General features: G+C 40.5%; 1 protein-coding gene and 1 long non-coding RNA gene across 4 annotated transcripts in view; one reads left to right on the top strand and one right to left on the bottom strand.

The window, feature by feature from the left end:
• Window positions 1-20,844, top strand: part of nckap5l (NCK-associated protein 5-like) — a 118,096-nt gene that overhangs the window by 681 nt on the left and 96,571 nt on the right. The window lies entirely within an intron of this gene.
• Window positions 1,528-3,127, bottom strand: LOC133456217 (uncharacterized). The gene is made up of 3 exons (XR_009783786.1): window positions 2,853-3,127; window positions 2,401-2,494; window positions 1,528-2,211 (listed from the first exon to the last, which is right to left on the bottom strand). It is a non-coding gene; the product is annotated as an uncharacterized LOC133456217 (long non-coding RNA).

Here is a 20,844-nt window from a genome sequence, read left to right on the forward strand (position 1 = left end):
TCCCGCTGCTGGTCCGGCTCTGCTGCAGGGATTTATAGACCCCTTTCCGTGTTTGTAAACAAGTATGACGTAGGCATGCTGCGCGCGCATTGTTGCGGCAGAAAGACGGAGTTCATGTCAGTTTACACCAGCCGATTGACGGAAAAAGATCGTGGAAATTACGGTACTAAACTAACTTTGGCGGATGGAAAGCAACTTCCTTCCCGGAGGAAGATATCACAAAGTGGCCCGATGTCCAATGGCCGGATATTCATCTGTATTTGGTTGAGAAATCTAGTGTTTACACTCAGGAGAAGCTGCGACACTGTCAGCAGCTGTCACAGCTGAAGTTTGTAAATAATTATGACAGTCAACTGAATGTATTTTATACACTAGACATTTTAAGTTATTTTATTATTTCATATTTATTTAATTTATCTTATTTTTGTTAATTTACTGTGTCCCCTTTGTTTCTTAATGAGTTTCATTAAGCAATGCCTTTGAATGAAAGCCATGTCATGTGTACCTTTGTCTGTGCTGGCTGAATGAAGTTGATAGTTATTTAAAAAAAAAAAAAGAAAAATTATATGAGCTTTATTGTCCATCCTGCATCTCACATTATCACCATTAATTTACAGAAACCTATTCCCACTAATACGATTAAAAGAAAAACATTAAAAAGGCATATAATGCAAAATACTGTTTTTTAAAACTTAGTTCATTATTTTTAGGTAAATTCATTATTTTTATTTTAGGGTTTGTGGGGATTAATATATCTATAATATACCTGAGTTTGATATACAACACATATAGTGAATATATTTGTGCAGCATATTTACAGCTGTGGAAGTTGGATGTTTGTAGCTTTAAAAAGATAAAATAATCAATACATTTACACAATCAGTGAGAAAAAACAAATAACTCCGGTAGTTTATTAGCAAAACTTTAATAGTCAAGTAAATCATTAATGGCTGATATTCAATTCATAGTCACAGCTCCAAATCACTGATGAGAAAATAAAAAAATGTCAAGACTTGATGTTATTATTCAGAACCCTTATTTCTTAGATTTTTTCGGAACAACACTTTTGCTAAGGTTTGTGAGACTAGCACACACAATAACAATATCATCTAGAAGGTCAGCCTGTGACAGTGGAATTCTTGTCTGCAAAATTCTGAAGTTCTTCCATCTCCCTATAACACGTTCGACATGTATCCTGACACGTGACAGTTGTCTTGATGTGTCGACCTCCTGTGCAGAAAGTTGCCGTTTGCCTTTGGTGAAAGCTGGAATGTGAAGGGTGGCACCATGAGCTGCAACCTTAATGGCCCGGTTTCCCAGATCAGTTAAGTAGTTCTTAACAGCGAAAGACTTCTTTCAAACCTTCTTAAGGAGCCTGTGAAAAAAGTCTTTCGCTGTTAAGAACTACTTAACTGATCTGGGAAACCGAGCCAATTTCATTAACACTATCAAAAGATGATCCTGTAGAGAGAGCTTTTTGCTGAATATTTTTACACTTCCTGCAATTTTGGTGCACAACCAGTCAAAGAGCACAGATGTTATTCCAGTGATAAACAACAGTTGTACCATGTTGCACTTAATATTTGAGTATGAAAATGTAGACTTCTTCAGCTCCTCTTTAAGTCTCTCATTTTCATCTCGCAGCTGTTGATACTTTTCCTGCAGGTTGACGTGGTCACTCTTCAGCTCGGTGTACCTCAGGTTCAGGTCATTGTATTCTGTCCTCGTGAGTGGGATGTCCTCTTCAGCTTTAGCAGAAAAGAGAACAGTTGAGAATTGAAGACGAGATGGATGGATGGAGAGGTGTATAGAGAACATAAGAGGGGCATTGGAATCAGTAGAGGACAGTTGTGAATAGGAGAGGAGAAAAGGACAGGGACAAGGAGATTTTATTTGTCACATACATAGACCTAAGATTAATTGCAACTGTGTTAGTCTACACTGTGCATAAATATGGGTTGTAAAGAAAAGAATGGATGTGGAGATCAGCATAGGGGGAGAATACTCAACATGGTTGAACCATTATATATACAATGAGACATGAAATGACACAACAGTGGCTACACTTACTAGGACTGTGATCCATGCTGGTGATTCCTCTGGAGTTATTAGGACTGTGATCCATGCTGGTGATTCCTCTGGAGTTCCAGGAGCAGGTTGATTTGTGGAGCAACCAGAAGTCTTTCACTCCATTTCTTTTTTCTTTGGTACCTTTACATAAAAAAACTCAAATGAACAAAAATACTGATCTCAAGCTGTAATACAATACATTCCCATCTTAATTATCGGTTATGGTTTGCTTAATACCAAAATAAGTAAACCCTTAATATTCATGAGTTAATCATGTCATTAGGTTAAGCTAAAAACACAAACAGCTAGGTCTCATTTATTGTATTTTACCTTTTGATCTTTGCATCAGGGTTTTGGTTTTATTTAGTGTATGAAAAAATAGAGGGCACAAAATCAGGACTGTCGTGGTCCAGTGACATCTCACCTGTAAAAAGAAAGATACACATTAGCCAAATAACACCAGATAACCACTTTTCAAGTTTCTTAAGTGTTCTGAGATGCTCAAATCAGAGAAAAGACAACCAGGGCACACATCCTAAACAACAATGATGCTAGAGGTTAAAGCTGTTAAGTTACGTGGAGCTGCTGTACACCCATGGATCTATAATATTAATAATATTAATTATTATTATGTACACCACACTGAAGCTCTCAGCTGTATGAGTTAGTACTAGTAGTAAACTGTCTATGGTAGCAAACACTTACAACACACTTACTCTACCTACAGTTACTCAATTAAAGGCATTCAAGTAAAGCTAAACCAGATAGCCACGATAACTCACCAGATATGAAATGAGCACTGCAAACGCGGGCATTCTAGATGATCCTCGGTCCAGTCGGTTCTTCTGATGCTTGCAGCCACAGGCTCCTACGGTGCTTTGGAAATGGCCTGTTTCCTCTGGGAATTGCAAAAAAATTATGTTCCTCGGGATTTCGATTTGTACACCCGTACACACAACAGCTGGTGGGCATGTTGTTCTTCTATAACGTTACTGCAACTCCAAAAACGCAACTTAAGAAACAAATCTTCCCTCGCTCTATTCAAACTCATGCAACTTCTTCAACACTTCCGCCGCAACAATGCGCGCGCATCCTGTGATGACGTAGGCTGGAAAGGGGTCTATACACCACCCCATCCGATTAATTTTTTAAGTTTGATCTTCACGTATTTCCATTACTCGAGTTGTAAAATAAAATCAGGGGGGATGGTGGATTTTATCATATTGGGACAGATAATTTGTGCTGATTACAAATAATATAATATATTACAAATAATAGCAGTGACCAAAACACCTGCAGGAATGACATAGCAGCAATTAAATGCAGCCTTCTGTAAGCTTTAAATATCCACTGGGCTTACATCAAAACACAACAATAAAAAACAGTTTTCTGAACTTATCAATATGACTCTGTCCTTCACAGGATAAGTAAAATGGATCACTGCAAAAACTCAAAATCTTAACAAGAATATTTTTCTTATTTCTAGTTAAAATGTTTCATTTTAGTAAAAAAATCTCATTACACTTAAAACAAGACTCATCACTGGAAAAAACAACACTTTTCACCTGTTTCGAGTAGATTTTCACTTAAAATAAGTAGAAAAATCTGCCAGTGGGACAAGATTTTTTTGCTTGTAATGAGAAGATAAATCTTGTCCCACTGGCAGATTTTTCCACAAACCCAATTCCAAAAAAGTTGGGACACTGTATAAATTGTGAATAAAAATAGAATGCAATTATGTGGAAGTTTCAAATTTCAATATTTTATTCAGAATACAACCTAGATGACATATCAAATGTTCAAACTGAGGAAATGTATAATTTTAAGGGAAAAATATGATGTTCCTCAATTTCATGGCATCAACACATCTCAAAAAAGTTGGGACAAGCCCATGTTTACCACTGTGTGGCACCCCCTCTTCTCTTATAACAGTCTGCAAACGCCTGGGGACTGAGGAGACAAGTTGCTCAAGTTAAGAAACAGGAATGTTGTCCTATTCTTGTCTAATACAGGCTTCTAGTTGCTCAACTGTCTTAGGCCGCCTTTGTTGCATCTTCCTCTTTATGATGCGCCAAATGTTTTCTATGGGTGAAAGATCTGGACTGCAGGCTGGCCATTTCAGTACCCGGATCCTTCTTCTACGCAGCCATCATGTTGTAATTGATGCAGCATGGGGTCTGGCATTGTCCTGTTGGAAAATGCAAGGTCTTCCCTGAAAGAGACGACGTCTGGATGGAGCATATGTTGTTCTAGAACTTGGATATACCTTTCAGCATTGATGGGGGTCTTTCCAGATGTGTAAGCTGCCCATGCCACACGCACTCATGCAACCCCATCCCGTCAGAGATGCTTCTGAACTGAGCGCTGATAACAACTTGGGTTGTTTTTTGTCCTCTTTAGTCCGGATGACATGGCGTCCCAGTTTTCCAAAAAGAACTTCAAATCTTGATTCGTCTGACCACAGAACAGTTTTCCACTTTGCCACAGTCCATTTTAATTTAGGCTTGGCCCAGAGAAAACGCCTGCGCTTCTGGATCTTGTTTAGAAATGGCTTCTTTTTTGACCTATAGAGCTTTAGTCGGCAACGGCGAATGGCACGGTGGATTGTGTTCACCGACAATGCTTTCTGGAAGTATTCCTGCGCTCATTTAGTGATTTCTACTACAGTAGCATACCTGTATGTGATGCAGTGCCGTCTAAGGGCCCGAAGATCACGGGCATCCAATATTGTTTTGCGGCCTTCACCCTTACGCACAGAGATTGTTCCCAATTCTCTGAATCTTTGGATGATATTAAGATAAGATAAGATAAGAAATCCTTTAATAGTCCCCCAGAGGGGAAATTTCCAGATTACAGCAGCAAAGGGGATAGTGCAAAACACAAGAGGCATCAATATCACACAATAATAATAATAATAATAATAATAGAAAACACTATAAACAGTATATACAATAATAATAATAAGAAGAAGGAGAATAAAAATAGTAATAAATAAAAAAATACTAGTATACAAAAAGAAAAACAGATGGATATTTACAGATGTTATTTATGCACGTTGCAGAGAATGGTATTGCACATTATTTTCTGGTTTGTATATTTATTGTCAGGATTGTTTGTGGTGTTGTACTGTGAGCAGTGCTGGTTGTGTAGTCTCACAGCTGCAGGGAGGAAGGACCTTCTGTAGCGCTCCTTCACACACCTAGGGTGAAGGAGCCTGTCGCTGAAGGAGCTCTCCAGCGCTCTGAAGGTGTCCTTCATGGGGTGGGAGTCCTTCTCCATCATGGATGATAGCTTAGCCATCATCCTCCTCTCTCCCACCACCTGCACTGTGTCCAGAGAGCAGCCCACGACAGAGCCGGCCCTTTTGATGGTTTTGTCCAGCCTCCTTCTGTCTGCAGCTGTGATGTTGCTGCCCCAGCAGACCACTCCATAAAAAATGGCTGATGCCACCACAGTGTTATAAAATGTTTTCAGGAGTGTTTATTATGCACTATAGATGATGGTAACTTCAAACTCTTTGCAATTTTTCTTTGAGAAACTCCTTTCTGATATTGTTCCACTATTTTTTGCCGTAGCATTTGGGGAATTGGTGATCCTGCCCATCTTGACTTCTGAGAGACACTGCCACTCTGAGAGGCTTTTTTTATACCCAATCATGTTGCCAATTGACCTAATGAGTTGCAAATTGGTCCTCCAGCTGTTCCCTATATGTACATTTAAAGGAGCCGTCTGTAAGAAATGTCCAAAACTGGTACTGCAGTCACTTTCAAAATATTGTTGAGCGGCGTGTCCCCTCCCCCTCCTCCCCCCGACCAGAGGTTGCCAGGTAGGCTGCAGAATCCAGCAGGAACGTAGGCTGGCATGGCTGCCATAATTAGAGCCGAGCTGGCAACCCGGATGCCGAAACAATACTGACTTGGTGAGTGGGAGATAGGTGGAGGGTGGAGCTTCAGAAACAATACTGACTTGGTGATTGGGAGATAGGTGGAGGGTGGAGCTTCAGAAACAATACTGACTTGGTGATTGGGAGATAGGTGGAGGGTGGAGCTTCAGGCCAAAACAAAAAATGACAACATAAATATCAGTTGAGGGCTGCAACTCCTCTTTTTAAATTGGAATATCCTGGCTTGAGTGCTGTTGTCAGTGACATAAGTATTTGAAGTGAACATGATTTTTAAATGTCTGTTGACATATCGGGGTCATTTTATGATTCGTTGTATTATGACTCTTACATACAGCTCCTTTAACTTTCCCGGCCTCTTAGGCCGCGTTCAGACTGCCAGCCAATATCCGATTTTTAGCCCATCCAGATTGAAACTGGATAACTCTTTTGAAGTTTGAACAGTCCCAAACCGCATGAGATCCGATTTTTGCAAACCAGATCAAACCACCTCTGGGAGGTAGTTTCATATCGCATTTGGGCAGATGCGTCTCAGTCTTAACAGCTCCAAAACACTCAGATCGGTTTTGACTGTCCGTGACGTCACTCTACGCGACGCCAGACCAGACCCAAGCGCCAAACCACCGCCCATTTCCAGTTGTGGAGCTACGTTACAGGTATGGAGCAGTCGGAAGATGCCGAAAACAGCAGTCCTTGGACAGAGGAAGAAACGAAATGCCTCATTAATCTGTGATGAGCTGGCTCCATCTTGTTATTGTTTTTGTTGTCGCAATTACATGACGGCACACAATACACGCGCTGGGTGACGCCTCCGCTCCGACGTCGTTGCTACGGCAACCCGTCAGATCAGTCAATGATGTGGCCCAGTCTGAAGAGAGCCGGATCCGATTTGGACACTTGCTAAAAACAGTGTGGACAGTCAGCCCTGAAAATCGGATATGAGAAGGAATCAGATATGTATCAGATTTGCCTGCAGTCTGCTACCTGTCCCAACTTTTTTGAGATGTGTTGATGCCATGAAATTGAAAAACAACATATTTTAACCTTAAAATTATACATTTCCTCAGTTTAAACATTTGATACGTCATCTATGTTGTATTCTGAATGAAATATTGAAATTTGAAACTTCCACATAATTGCATTCTATTTTTATTCACAATTTGTATAGTGTCCCAACTTTTTTGGAATTAGGTTTTTACTTATTTCAAGTGAAAATGTACTTGAAACAGGTGAAAATGGTCAAATTAGTTATTTTTCTGGTGTTATTTTTCTGGTGATGACTAAATGTTGAAATAGCAGTAAAACCACATTCATTGATGAAATGACATAAGGGATGGAAAGGAGGGATGGTAGTTTTACAGGGGGGATGATTTGGACCGTTTTTTTTCAGGAGGGGATGATTTGGACCGTTTTTATTTCAGGAGAGATGTCATCCCCCCTCACCCCCCTCATCTCCAGTACAGCTTATTTCCAGCGAGGCTGTCTGCTAACACGTTCATTCTTACCAGGAGACTGAAAGCCTCAAAACTAGAGATGCACCGATCAGGATTTTGAGGGCCGATCACCGATAACCGATCTCGAAAATCAGTATGTCGATACCGATTTGGCCAATCACTGATCACAGTGTGAAATCCATAAATTCATCAATATTGTTGTCTCATGTACACAACACTGACATTGTATTAGGTATAAAAATTAGGAGATGAGAAAGTCTCATGAATTGTCTGTTTTATTTCAGGCTGAGGCAATGAGCAATATTTCACGCTCTAGAGACGATTTAGACTCAGTTACAAAGAGTGAGTGTAGTTTAGTAGCTTCAGCTTCCTGTGGTAATAATTATGTACAACATGTGCAGCAACACAGACAACAGCAGACATGTCACTCTCTAAAAGTTGATACAAGTTGTAAACTATAAACCTTAGTTTCCCTGTGGAAAGAGGAATTAAACCTTAAAATGTGAAATTGTGAAAGCTTTAGCGATAGCATCCGCCACGTGTGAGGAAACTCTTGTGAGTGAAGCAAAACTCTTCACACTAGAACTCCACATGTCACTGGTGAAGCGACTGACACGACTTTGGACTGTATATAGTTTGGTAAAGGGGAGTGGTAGCCTAGTGGTTACAGAAGTGGACTGGAGTCTGGAGGACCAGGTTCAAGCCCCCAGAATGCAACCCAGGTCAACCACCCTGGGCCCCTGAGCAAGGCCCTCAACCCCAACCGCTCCCCGGGCGCCGTTCATATGGCAGACCACTGCTCTCTAGTCTCTAGAGATGGGTTAAATGCAGAGACCTTGGAAATTTCCCCTCTGGGGGACTATTAAAGGATTTCTTATCTTATCTTATCGTAAAGCTCGGACAGGATTTCATCAGTGAAATATTAACAACTCTGCAGCGCGTACCGTGGATCCAAGCAGCTAACGACGTGTTTAAACCCGATGTCTGCTACAACAGGAAGCAGCTGATGAGCAAAGCAAATGAATTAATTACCTTACGATGTAGTTCTTTATTTTTCTTGCTGTGGTTTATAAGTCTCTGTTCCAGGTGTTACAGGTGAGGTAGCAGCGTGGCTGCACTTCCTTTTCTTTCTCTGCCTTAGCTGCAGCCAACTTTGGAAACTCAATATTCTCCTTCGTGTGAAAAACTTTCAAATGTCTTATCAGCTTCGTTGTGTTGAAATTCTTTTGTAAAATTCCTCCTCGGGGTTTCTCCTTTGGACACACCTTGCAAAGTGCAAATTTGTTTTTAATCTTTTAGTTCTTCTTTTAATCTTGCAGCAGATGTTAGTTTTCTTAGGATGCATGAATGTATGTGAGTGTGTCCTTCGCCGTTCCTCTTTGACAGTCCAGTCTAACCTATTTTATATAAATTTGGATTCCATATTCTGAGAGAGAGCACTAAAATCACCAAAGTGCTAAAGTGAAACACTGCTAGAAAGAGGAGACAGTGACTACGTTTCCATGCAGTCAATAACCCTTTTCTAACCGAAATATTAGCAATAACCCAGTTTTGCACGGCCATGTAAACACCAATAACCCCTTTAAATAACCGGAATTTGCTCATATTCAGGTTTTTAAAAACCTGAATATGACCCCTTGGTTACTCCTTTTAAAACCTGAATACTTGGTCATGTGTAGACTAACGGAATATCCCCATCAAAAGGAACAGGGATTTGTTTTCTGTGCATGTTCTTTTCACAAGGAATTCTGGTCTTTTGAGTCCAGTAAGTTCTTATAAACACGGAGAAACGCAAGACCAGTAGGAGACTAATCACTTCACACTTCAGACGTGCCAATACATTGTGGGCTCATTCAGGAATGAATCAAGACTTACATCTTGATCAGTTCTTGATTAACTTCTTAGAAATAATATTGTTATTCAAGAGTCTTTTTGTTGGAGAAAAATGTCCAAAGTGAATGATCTCTGCATGCTGGCTTGAGGCCAGGGATGCGCTCATACTGCTTTCATTGTCTCATCTTTTTTATAAATGATAACAGAACGAGTGTTAGAACACTGCTGAATAGTCTTGTGGAAATGGGAACAATTCAGTTTGTAAAATATTAAAATTTCACTGTAGAGAAAATTCACAATGAATCTTTTAGTGTTTGCAGGCTTGGATTTGTTTACTCCTTGTTTGTGTAGATTGTCTGCTGATGTAATGTACAGATTGTTGTTTTTGGCAGATGTGGTATGTCACTTTGGAAAGGGAACCAAATCATGAGGCGTTTTAAACAATGGTTTCATGGTTTACATGTTGTGATTAGTTATTTGAAAACCTGTTTGTGACAGGAACATTTGAGGTCATAAAGGAAGTGGTAATTTAAGTGGAGGCTCTGCTAACTGTGATCTATTAACCTGAGTTCCAAATAAATATTATGCATCTTTGTAAATATAAATATGCACTGCATAATATGAATGAGATTAAACTTTAAGGGCAAATATGCAAAATCAGGTTCATGCAATGATGAACATTGAGGACAGTCATCTTGCTTGAAAAAGATCTTTTTGGGAATTGCCAGCAAATGTGCATGTGCTCCACATGATGGATGATTAGCTTTACACTGGGAGCAGGAAAGATACAGAGGCCAATTTCTCTGCAGCCTTAAATTCTCACCATCTGTGCAAACTATAACTGATATTAGGACTGAGTGACATAACATCAAATCAGTGTCATGATTAATTACACATTTCTATGATTGATTAACAATTATTTACATTTTTTCGTAGGTCGCTGACAAGGTTTTTACTGTAAATATGCTACACTGTTAAAAAGAGTGCAGTTCTTGAAGTGTGTGTGTGTGTGTGTGTGTGTGTGTGTGTGTGTGTGTGTGTGTGTGTGTGTGTGTGTGTGTGTGTGTGTGTGTGTGTGTGTGTGTGTGTGTGTGTGTGTGTGTGTGTGTGTGTGTGTGTGTGTGTGTGTGTGTGTGTGTGTATTCTCCAACTTAAAGGTATGGTAATTTATTCTGTGGTTAGTCCACAAATGCCTTCTTTGGTTATAGATGGTTGTATTTTTTTAGATAAAAAATGTAATAATACATTCTTGAAAAGTAATTTTACTTTGGTGTGTTTCTCTTCACCTTTGAAGAGGAAACATATGTTTCAACGTTATACTATTAGTTTTCTAATTAAGATGAGAACCAGTTACCTCTCCTTTCCACTTCCACCTAAGGCTAAAGAAGTTCATTTTAAAATAAAGAATGAGGTTTATCCATGTAATGATTTTTTACATAAAAGGTTTAATTTAGATTTGAATAATTGTACTTTTTGTAACACAGACATCGAAACCTTAGAGCATGTTTTTTTTCTCTTTTAGCTTAACCAGGGAAGCTTTCCAATACTGGATAACTTATAATGATCAAACCATTCCCATTCTTACATTTGAAAGTATTAAAGTTGGTTTACAATTGGAGGACAAAAAAATAGATTTTGGGATTAATAATTTAATTTTTGAAAATTTTTGAAAATTAATCCAATCTTTATTGCATATTTAAACGAAATAATTCAGTACAAAAGATATTTCTTTCTTTTGGTTTGTTTGTTTATTCCTTTTTTTCTTTTCGCTGTGTATCTTCTTTGTTTTGTTTTACTCATTGGTCGCTCAGTGCTCTTTGATGAAAATGTTTTTTTGGAATGTACAATGTGCCTTGTTTTTTTGTAAATTCAATGAGAAAATAAAAAAATAAAAAAAGCTCTGGGCTTCCTGATTTGGTGTGACGTATGTGCAAACGTAACTACGCAGTCGCTTACGTACCCGAACGTAAACCTTGCAGTGCATAGCAAGCAAAATTTAGGGGTAGTGATGAAAAGTAGGAGTAGGGGGAGTATTGGGACAGGGCCCTGGGAAGATTACAAGGGCCCTAAAATGTGTGGCTTCTTTTTTTAGGGGTAGTGGTAGTGAGGAGGGCTAGTGGTAGAAAGTAGGGGGTGTATTGAGATTGGCCCTTAATATAAAAAGACAATCTTTATTTAGAAATTGTAATAGAAGCATGTTTTCACAATATATAAAGTTAATAGACAATAAAATAGAGAGGTTTGCACACAATAACAGCAGCTATCCTTAATGTCAATATGGTGTTATGGCTTTATCATGATCTGGTCTAAAGCAGTGACCACTTTGGACAACTCTGTGTAAGACATCGAAATAAATACCATTAATAAACAGCGTGAGTCAGTGAGCATTGTATCTTGCCCCGGCTAACTTGCACTATAAAGACTGAAGGCTCACCAAAGTGCTGTGACACGTGGAGTCAATGAACCCAGTCTCCTTACAGTGTGATGTTTGGTACAGCGTGGTGTATTAGCTCACTATAAATAACCACATTCAAATGACCTTTTAATTATAACACAATGCAATATGAATAAACATACAAATAGTGCATCAACCATAATATACAAGAGAGAGAACTTGCGTTTCTATACAGATTGCGCAACACCGTATGACGGATGCCATTCACAATGTACAGGCAGTGTATACAGGCACTCTTTGCAGCGTGGAGCCGCTACTCACTGCCTCCTTTCATTTCCTTGTCTCAGCCGAGCGTTCATTAGACTTGAAACGCAGCTCTCAACTCTCTTTTGTTAAGAGCAACCTGTTCGCCGCCGCCTTCACGGAAATGTTTGTCCCAGCTGGTTCAACGCCGCATAATTGCACACCTCGGCCAGAGACACGCCCCCTATCACTTGTCACCCGTCACCCGGCCACTAAGAAAACTTAATCAGTGTCTCACTGATTGCCCGGTTGGCCAGCGGCAGCGAAGGAGCCCGTCCCTGCCTGTAATGCTCCAGCTGAGATGCCCTAACCCCTAGCCTTGTACTCTTCCCACTTTAATGGTGGATGGCTGATCGCGGTAAATTAAAGGGATTAGAATACATCCCCGCGTTGCTTCGTCGAGACTGGCGGATCTGCAATGGAGAACTGGTGTCTTCCTCCAGTGTACTCCCTTCTCTGAGTGGAGACTGTCCTGAACCTTCTCCCTGGTCCCCCTGTTGGGACTGCACTTCCTCCTCTGAGCTCTGCTCACCCTGTTTGTGGCTAACACCCATGGGATCACATCCTGCCTCGCGGCAGTCTTCTAACGCACTCCGAATGCCCACACATATCAAACTATCATCTTCACTTCCACTCTCTGCGATTTGGATAGCCTTGCCGTCCCTTTCTCCCTCGCCCGTACCCCAGGACTACATCGCCGGAGCTCCGAATGATGTAGATTCCGGGGTGGTCCTGCCGCATCAACAGGCACCACGGAATACGCCGCCTTTTTGGACCCCAAGCGCTTGACTACCCAATGGGGAACGGACAGCCATAAACCCTGAATCTTATTCCTACCAATCACCTTCCGATTTCGCACGTAGACCAACTGTCCTGGCTGCAAGTCTGCATTTGTTGATGCCCGTCCCCACTGCCGACGCCGAGAGTTTACTGCTTTTTTGCATCTGATCACTAGCATGTTCATAGGCCACCTGCAGACGCTCTTGATGTCGCTGCACCCATTCTGCAACCCCTCCAACCTCATCCTGCTCTACTCCCAGCATGAGGTCCAAGGGCATGCAGGGGGTTTGCCCAAACAGGAGAAAGTATGGCGAGTAGCCAGTACTCTGATGTTCAGTGGTGTTATAAGCATATACAACCTCTATCTATCTATATATATATATATATATATATATATATATATATATATATATATATATATATATATATATATATATATATATATATATATAAAATGTATAGTATATATAAAATGTATAGTATATTCATTTGTGTACTTGCCGATACCGAGTACCACTACGATACCACAAAAATAACTGGGCTAAAAATGCAATGAATTGGAAGACAGGTTTTATTTGCAACAGATAAATTCAATAAAAATAAATAAAATGAGTAGAATAACTATTTTAAATAAAAATTCATTTTTCTGTGTAAATAAAAAGTCTCCACAGTGACAATGTCTTCACATTTAAGAAAATATCAAACATATAACATATCAATTAAACATCATATCGCGGCTCGAGTGCGTCGAGAAGACGATGAAATCCTTTGTCTTCTCCAGCTGACAGTGGCTGCTCAGCCAGCGCTTTATAACGGGTTAGAGCCTCCGTTATTTTAACGACCCGTGGGTCGTCTCTTGCCATTGTCTGTTGCTTTTGCAGAACCTGAGCTAATGTTGCTGTTGTGGTCTTGCAGTAGCATTAGCAAACTCTGTATACTCAGCTTTATGATGCGTCTTGAGATATTTTATCAAGTTGCTGGTATTAAACAACGTATTCTCCTTCCCTCCTCTTGACACCTTAGCCTTTTGTCACTATCTTGCCTGAAACGGCACTGCCAGTCTCATTCATGGGTATCAGTCTCTTCTCGTGTGTGTGTGTGTGTGTGTGTGTGTGTGTGTGTGTGTGTGTGTGTGTGTGTGTGTGTGTGTGTGTGTGTGTGTGTGTGTGTGTGTGTGTGTGTGTGTGTGTGTGTGTGTGTGTGTGTGTGTGTGTGTGTGTGTGTGTGTGTGTGTGTGTGTGTGTGTGTGTGTGTGTGTGTGAAAACAATGAGCCAAATTCTCAGGGCATATTGAGACAGTTCTAAAATTGCCGACCACACTGTGTGCACTACTACTACATAGTGCTTAGGGGGCAAGTTTGGGCACAGCCTTTCTCCCTTCAGACATCCATTGTTCATAGTCGGTAATGTGAGGCACTGCAAGTGTTGAATTAGATTGATGGCGGCTTTCTTTCATCACTGAAGCTGTTTTTCAGTAGTGTTTACATTTTCACTTGTTCTGTGCCTTCTTCAGAAGAGCCAAAAATATCCAAGCGACAGACACTGCATTTTTCTTTGTACAAGCGTTACAAGAGTTGTTATTACGCATAGAGCAATATTTTCTTGAGGGAAAAAAGTACATGAACACACAGCAGCAAAAGTAATAACAGAAAATTTAAATAACTGACATCGGTAAGATAATGTCAGTCAGAGGTTCTGAATGTCAACTTTTATTAACTGGCCTCCTCTCGCTGATACAAAAACAAACTCACACTTCCAGACTTGAAGCTGCTCTGAAGTATTTAGTTTTAACTGTTGTTTGATCAAACAACAGTCCCAAAGTTTCAATTCAATTTTTCAATTCAATTTTATTTATATAGCGTCTAATACAACAAAAGTTGTCTCTAGATGCTTTCCAGAGACCCAGAACATAAACCCCCGAGCAGTTATTACATAAACAATGGCAGGAAAAAACTCCCCTAGTGGGAGAAAAACCTTAAGCCAAACAGTGGCAAGGAAAAACTCCCCTTTAGGAGGGAAGAAACCTTGAGCAGGACCTGGATCATAAGGGGGGACCCTCCTGCCGAAGGCCAGACTGGTGGGTCAGGGACGGCAACAGCACAGCAGGCAGATGGAAGCAGCAACGGGATGACCAGGGGTGGGGACTGTAGGCGAGCATGCAGCTCCCGAAGCTCCGGCCCAATCGTCAAGTCCCAGGTTGGGGTGCAGGGTCGGGGAAAGGTTGAGAAGTAAGGAGCTCGCCCCCCAGACCAGTTCAGGACGAATACTCTGCACCTCCGATTGTATTAAGCTTTTCTCAAGGCTTCTGTTCTGAAGCTCAAGCTTGTTAAAGGATCCATCCATCCATCCATCCATCCATCCATCCATCCATCCATCCATCCATCCATCCATCCATCCATCCATCCATCCATCCATCCATCCATCCATCCATCCATCCATCCATCCATCCATATAAATAACATTGAATTGAATTGAATGTGCATGGTTCTGTGACGCGACAGAACCATTTGATGACGTTTAATAAGGAAATGAGAAATTATGTCACCTTTGGGAAAAAATAGAACATATGTCTCATTTATAGGCAAAACTAGTCTCAGAAGCACTATGAACACAAAACAGCTGCTCACTGAGCAAAAGCAGAGACTGATCAAAATGGGAGATGGAAACAGATTCTGATGGATTCTTTTGACTCACTGTCTCGTCGAGAAATATTTGGCCTTTTTTTCACAAGCCTGATACTATTATTTAGACCAGTAAATCGGAACAAAATTATCTTGAGACCTGTCTTGTGTCGTAGTTGGTTTTTCTTTAGCAATTTGGCAACACAACTATTCATTAGAAAAGTACAAATTAAACAGTTCATTAACTAAAACCTAGAACACAAATACATAAGCAGATAAAGTTACTAGACACGTGGACTTACCTATTATCCGGCTTACGTCTGCCAATAAAACAATACAGTACACAACTAACTTTACTTTTATCCATTCGCACAATGTTCACAACATTGACAACTAAGATCTATACTATTTCTACAGTTACCGCAGATTATACAGCGGTATCATGTAAGTGTTGAGTGGATCTTTGGTAAAAGTTATATTGTGTTTCAAACAGCCCATAATGCTATACTCTTGATGCACTCCATCTGCACACAGAGTCATTTCACTGTAGTTTGAAAGTCTGATGGAAATATGCCCCTCCAAATGTGATTGTCATGCATGGTGTGGAAACAGCTGCAGCAGTAATAATAACAGCGTCGGTTGTGGCTCATCCATCAGTGGCACACATGACACTATCAATGAACTAACTGCTGTAGTATTTTCAAAATTCATCCATTATTGTCATATGGACACAAATCAGTTTCAGTTGACACTGAGATTCTCATGCCCTGCAAATATGTATACACTGAGAAAAACACACAGTTTGAAATAATAATATATTTGGGGAAAAAAGGAAGAAATCTCATCTGGCGGGGGCACAGCATCAGAACCCGTGACCTAAAGAAACTGAACAAGTTGATAAAAAATGCTGGATCTCTGAACCTCTAACAGGGCCGACCGTCTCCTCAGCTCCTTCGGCTCCTTTGGCCGGTGTGTTCCCATTACACTGCAGCACCACACTAGAACCATTGACTGAAAAAAAAGCGCCACCAACCATCAGGTGGCGGTAATGTGCATTCTTTGCAGCAAACGGCCAGCAGAAGAATGAAGAGAAGGAACACGTAAAGAAATGTTACTTGCTTTTTTTTTTTTTTTTTAAACATACACCGTAGTTTTAGCAACTGAGATTAAAAGAAACCCTCCATCAGACCTCTATATTGGTGTAATATGACAGCAAGACCTGAACTTCGGTCCATCCATCGTTCTTTTCATGTACTAACTGCATCCAATCTACTTGTAGCTAAATGTCTCTGGTCAAAATACTTAAATGGTTTGTGGTCACATGATTTAAGTTCATGTGAGAGGGCTGAATGTAATTTCCTGCTTTTAGAATACACAATCAGCAGAGACCCCCACCAGGTAGCCCATCTTGGCCGAAAATCGTCCCTCTCCTACAGGGCTGTTTTTTGGCCCTGTAAAGTTCCCGAAGACTTCATTACAGGGCTGTTCCTGGTAATGGAGACACGCGCAAACAACCCGGCCCCGAAAAATCTTCCTGGAACTCCTAGTGGAAACACACCTTTAGTGATGTAGGTGATGGGTCGGATCTTTACACCCTCTGAAGAATCTGAAGCTGATGACTCTTTGCTGTAGTCCTTTCAATGGAAACAGGAGTGTTTTCCTCCCCCTGAATCTTCCTGCAGACTACAATCATCTCCTTAATTATGCTGACATTGAGATGAATCCTGTTGTCTTGGCACCAAGATGTCAGAGCTTTGACTTCCCTTCTGTAAGCCATTGCATATTTGCCAGTAATCTGTCCAATGACAGTTGTATTGTTAGCAAATTTGATCATGGTATTTGAGCTGTTGGTGGCCACACAGTTATGCGTCTTTAGGGAGGTCAGGGAGAACTGTGTACACAGCTCTTGGGGAACCTAGTTTATTAGCATGGTCTTCCCATCAAGAAATTAAGGATCAAGTCACAGAGGGTAGTGTTGAGCCTGAGGTCTCTCAGGTTGGTGACAATTGTCAGGGGCACAATAGTACTGAATGCTGAATTTAAGCCAATGAACAGCATTCTCACAATATGTGTTTCTGTGGACCAGGTGAGTGAGGGTAGTGTGGAAGGTTAGGTAGATGGCCTATTTGGCCTGTAGGCAAACTCAAAGTGAGTCTAGAGCAGTGGTGTCCTGCATGTTTTAGATGTTTCCCTGCATCAACACGCATGATTCAAATTAACGGTCGTCACCAGTTTGTCACCAAGGTCTGGACAACTCCGTTGTTCACACAGCTCCTTGTATCACGGTGTGCTGCAGCAGAGAAACATGTAAAACATGCAGGACTGCGGCCCTCCAGGACTGGAGTCCGACACGCCTGGGGGCCTGATGTAAAAACATTGCTAAAACAGCGTTAAAAACGTGCTTTTACAAACTTACAGTAAAAAACAGTACCTTGCGCGACAAAAACGCATAATTTAGCCACTATAACAAAGAATAATATATAAATAATAATAATGTCATAATCCGTGTATATATCACGACCACGGATCCCATTGACTTTGCATGGTACAATATCCGTGGTGCTCACACGGAATTATACCACTTTCCGTGTTGGTACCACGGAAAATAGTGGTAAGAGGTCGTGGGCATTTCACGGATTTTTGTGAGATCAGGTTGATCTGATGGTAATACAATCATGTGTGTTTGAGCAGGGAAACATCTAAAACATGCAGGATAGTAGGTCCAGAGGACCAATTGTTGAAGACTGTTGTTTTAGACCTTTTGTGAAGCCACAGGAGGAATGTTACTCTTAAATTATCTGTAGAAGATGTGCAGTTTATTGGGTAAAGACACAAACATTCCCTCAGTACTACTGATCTTATTTTCTTTCAGTCTGTGAAGTTTAATTTAGACCAGCCTACATGCCTCTGGTGTTACCCTGACCGTAAGGCTCTACCTGCTCTCTGTATTTCCTCTTAGTGGTGCTGATGGTTCATTGGAGTGCATACCTGTACTGCCTATACTCCAAATCTTTTGAGTCAGTTGTAGGTATTTGGGTATTTTACTGTGCCCCAAATTTGGCGCAGAATTCACCATTAACCCAGGGCTTCTGATACAGGAATGTCTGTACACTAAACGTTGGTATAATGACATGAATGCACTTGCCACACTATCGTATGCATGTGTTTCGGTCCATACACACTTCTCACTTCTTCATAGTGTTGAAACAGTCCCTAAGGGCTGAATGGTCACAGGTCTGCTACATTTGAGTTTCTGCCTTTTGGAATGCAGCAGCAGAACTGAAGTGTGGTCTGATTTGCCAAATGGCGGTATGATAGAGGTACTTATATGCCTCCCGGTCGGGAGTGTAAACATGGTCACATATCTCCTCACCACATGCTGATGTGCCAGTGATATCTGGGCAGGAAAGCCATACCTTCCTCAGGTTAGCTTTGTTAAAACCTCCAGCCGGAATAAACAGAGTCTCCAGCCATGAGATCTCAGTCCTATCATTAGCCACATGCAGCTCATCCAATGCCAGTTTGGTGGCGATCATGAGATACTTAAGGTCAGGGGACCAGTCTGCAGAAATAATCTCCACATTTATGCACATAAGTTGTTCACCATGAAATTGATGCCACCTGCTCTGTTCTTTCCTGATGTTACTGTCCTGTCCTGCCCTTAAATGGAGATTTCTGCATGAGAATTGGACAAGTCGGGGATCAAAGGGTCAAACCACATGTCCATGAAAACAACAATGCTATGTTATTTGGCTGAAGTGACATCCATGGTTATTCAAATCAGTGTTTAATCCTGTCCAAAGATGCTGGATAAATGTGGTTTTACTCTGGACTTTCAAGATGACATGTATTGTCTTTGGGCTCATGTTTGGGCTTGATTGAAGTTTTGTGAGTGCCCTGTCCCTGTGAAACTTTGAGATAGCATTTCCAAGCTGTGCCACATTACATCATGAAAAGCCAAACCAGGGATCCAAGTGTAATGGGCAGTGTAAGTGCTGGCTCTCTTTATTTGTAATTGTCACCAGATGTTTTGCTCGCCTTATGTCCCACATCTTGCAGCTGGCCGCATGTGCAGATGCCACATAGGGTGTTCAGACTTTATTACAGAGGCCAAACATGGCATAAAGGTTGTGTGTAATATGGCTGTGGTTTCTGTTAATGTGTTTTTGGTAATTTAATTATTCATCAACGGTAGCTAGAAATCCAACAGAAAAAAGCAGTCTAGGTGGAACTATCAGGAAATCAGTTGGTTCATTGACCCATGAAGAATTCCTCACAATTTTGATATATGTCCAAGAGTTTTTTTGTCCTCAGGCAGAGTTACTGATGAACTGCCACCACATCCTGTTTTTTGATACAAAATGTGAATGCAAATGTTAAAAATACTAATCTTTTCTCAATGAATACCTAATAACATACAGAATTCATTAGGAAGTGAGACTGAACCTTCACTTAAGTGCAACACATTTCCCTGGATCGGGGGTTGTACTCGCTATACATTACTGGGAAATCAAAACCATCAGATGTTTTCAAATAAGTAGCTGTATGGCATCACAATTTTGTCAAATGTCAAGTATGCAGTCAAAGTAAACAGTGTACTGAAAACTGTGGAAGCAGAGTTCCTTTAGAAGTTTCATTTCCCCAAACAGAAGTATTTAGTAGCACGTGAAAGATACATCTTGGTTGCTGGCACGCTATGTTTCATGCAAGCCAAATACTTTTTTCATTGTACGCATTTTCAAAAGGGGTGCTTTCTTTGCCCTATTCTGTGTGTTTCCGTGTGAGCACATAACTCTTGTGTGTGTCTCTCTGGCCACTGCTGGATCATTTGTACCCTAAAGTAGTGTCCACATTACTGCTCTGAAATATATTAATCTCAATTGGTGGTGCTGCTCAATGGACAGTACGACACAAACGTCTGGTGATCCCTCCATGTCTGCTATCTGATTTTGACTCTGATAAAAGTACCTTTGGTACACCACACACTGCATGTGATGTCTGCCCTTGAAGTTGATTTTGCTTTCCCAAATCAATCTGGCTTCTGACAGTTTGGGGGTGGAGACCAAGGAGTGCATTGATATGCTCATGTTATTATAACTGAAAATGATGAATTCTTCCAAGAGATGAATATACTTATATCTTTTACTGCACTGCCAGTATAATATCAGGTTATTGCAGTTAGGATGGAAAAAATGTTTGATTTTATATATATATATATATATATATATATATATATATATATATATATATATATATATATATATATATACACACACACACACATATGTATGTGTATATATACATATATTATATATACCGATAATATACATATATTATCGGTCCTGAATTTCTAAGGTCTTCAAATGTCTAAAAACATCACTATTGAGTCTCCAGTGATGTACAGACACTGCCCTTAGTGTCATGGGGCACATGTTGTTCTTGCTCAATATTTGTTTGTGAAATCTCTCTTCATTAGGCCACAGACCA

This window comes from Cololabis saira, chromosome 12 (genome assembly GCF_033807715.1).
Source record: "Cololabis saira isolate AMF1-May2022 chromosome 12, fColSai1.1, whole genome shotgun sequence".
NCBI lineage: Eukaryota > Metazoa > Chordata > Actinopteri > Beloniformes > Belonidae > Cololabis > Cololabis saira.